Raw genomic sequence first — 2,781 nt, 5'->3', positions numbered from 1 at the left:
TAAATATACTCTTCTATGCTTGTAGACAGGAGCTTATCAGAATTGTCTTCTAAGAGGCTCCACCCAACAACAGTTCAGAACTGGTGCTGAGATTCACAGCCAATCACTGTGTGAAGAACAGGGAGTCTAGTAGAAAAAGTTGGGGAATGGATAAAAGGACCTAGAGGTGACATGAGCTCCACAAGATCAACAGACACAAATAACCAGGGTGCAGAGGGGCCTGTGGAGTCTGAAGCACCAACCAAGGACCCTGCACGGACTGGACCTATGTTCTCTACAAAGATGAAGCTGATGGGCAACTTAGGTTTCATGTGGGTCCACTACTAAGGGGAGCGCGGTCTGTCTCTTACATGGAAGATATTTCTTGCTTTTTGATCACTTTCCCCTGGCAGGACTGACTTGCCAGGCCATGGGGGAAGAGGATGAACTCAATCCTGACTCAACATGAAAAGCAGTAGTGGAAAGGTAGGGGGCTCCCTTTCTCTTAGAAATAGGGGAGAGTGAGTGGGGAAGGGAGGGAGGGACTGGCAGGAAATGAGGAATGCAGCTATAGCAAGGAGATAAAGTGAATTAATTAATTAATTAGTTAATTAATTAATTAATTAATTAAAAATGAAATTGTCTATAAAATTAAAACAAGGGTTAGTAAGCAAATACAAATAGCCAAATCACTATGAATGTAACATTTGTGTAACTCCTGATTGTCTCATGGTTCTTCCTGCTGTATGTAGTTTATTTCATTCACGTACAATAATATAAATGTATACATTAAAAGAAAACATAATAATTTTAAAAAATCTTAACACATAAATACCCAGTGAATGAGAAGTATCCACACCTGGGAATCTTCCTGTGATTTTTTAAATTGAATGACACAAATTGAATCCACTGCCAGCAAGCATTTTATTATTTTTTTTCTTCTCCTTTATTAATTAATTCTTGTTACATCTCAATGGTTATCCCATCCCTTGTATCCTCCCATTCTTCCCTCACTCCCATTTTCCCCTTATTGCCCTCCCCTATGACTGTTCCTGAGGGGGATTACCTCCCCCTGTATATGCTCATAGGGTATCAAGTCTCTTCTTGGTAACCTGCTGTCCTTCCTCTGAGTGCCACCAGGTCTCCCCCTCCACGGGACATGGTCAAAGGTGAGGCACCAGAGTATGTGAGAAAGTAATATCCCACTCTTCACTCTACTGTGGAGAGTGTTCTGTCCATTGGCTAGATCTGGGTAGGGGTTTAAGGTTTACCGCCTGTATTGTTCTTGGCTGGTGCCTTAGTTTGAGCAGGACCCCTGTGCCCAAATCTGTCTATCATAATGTTCTACTTGTAGGCTTCTAGGACCCTCTGGATCCTTCTACTTTGCCTTTCTCCCATAATTCTCTCATCTAGAGTCCCACTAGAATGTCCTCCCCTCTGTCTCAGTTTCCTGGTAAGTGAACGCTTTCTTGGGACATGCTCCTTGAGCTAATATGCAGATATAAGTGAGTATATACCATTTGAGTCTTTCTGCTTCTGGCTTAACTCACTCATTATGATCATTTCTAGCTCAATCCATTTGTCCACAAATTTCGGGAATTCCTTGTTTTTAATAGCTGAATAGTATTCCATAGTCTATATGTACCACAGTTTCTTTATCCATTCTTCTATTGAGGGACACTTAGGCTGTTTCCATGTTCTGGCTATTATGAATAAGGCTGCAATGAACATGGTTGAGCAAGTTTTCTTGCTGTGTGCTGGAGCATCTTCTGGGTATATTCCAAGGAGTGGAATAGCTGGGTCTTGAGGAAGCCCTACTCCCATTTTTCTGAGATAGCACCAGATAGATTTCCAAAGTGGTTGTACTAGTTTGCATTCCCACCAGCAATGAAGGAGTGTTCCTCTCTCCCCACATCCTTGCCAGCATGTGGTGTCGCTTGAATTTTTGATCTTAGCCATCCTGATGGGTGTAAGATGGAATCTCAGAGTTGTTTTGATTTGCATTTCCCTGATGATTAAGGAGGTTGAGCATTTCTTTAAGTGTTTCTCAGCCATTTGATATTCCTCTGTTGAGAATTCTCTGTTTAGTTCCAAGCCCCATTTCTCAATTGGGTTATTTGGTTTTGTGGTGTTTAATTTCTTGAGTTCTTTATATATTTTGGATATTAGACCTTTGTCAGATGTAGGGTTGGTGAAGATCTTTTCCCAGTTTTTAGGCTGTCGCTTTGTTCTCCTGACAGTGTCTCCTGCCTTACAGAAGCTTCTCAGCCTCATGAGGTCCCATTTATTAATTGTTGACATTAATGTCTGGGCTGTTGGTGTTCTGTTCAGGAAGTTGTCTCCTGTGCTAATATGTTCCAGGCTCTTCCCCACTTTTTCTTCTAAGTGACTTAGTGTCTCTGGTTTTATACTGAGGTCTTTAATCCACTTGGATTTGAGTTTTGTACAAGGTGACAAATATGGGTCCAGCTGCATTTTTTTACACATAGACATCCAGTTAGACCAGCACCATTTGTTGAAGATGCTATCCCTTTTCCATGGAATGGATTTGGCTTCTTTGTCGAAAATCAAGTGACCATATATGTGTGGATTCATATCTGGGTCTTCAATTCCATTCCACTGATCAACCAGCCTGTTGCTGTGCCAGTACCATGCTGTTTTAATTACTATTGCTTTATAGTACAGTTTGAGATCAGGTATGGAGACTCCTCCGGAGCACCTTTTATTGTACAAGATTGTTTTAGCTATTCTGGGTTTTTTGTTTTTCCATATGAAGTTCAGAATTGCACTTTCAATGTCTTT

This window comes from Acomys minous (genome assembly GCF_964271855.1).
Source record: "Acomys minous genome assembly, chromosome: 19".
Taxonomy (NCBI): Eukaryota; Metazoa; Chordata; class Mammalia; order Rodentia; family Muridae; genus Acomys; species Acomys minous.
Note: the sequence above shows the minus strand (reverse complement) of the source record.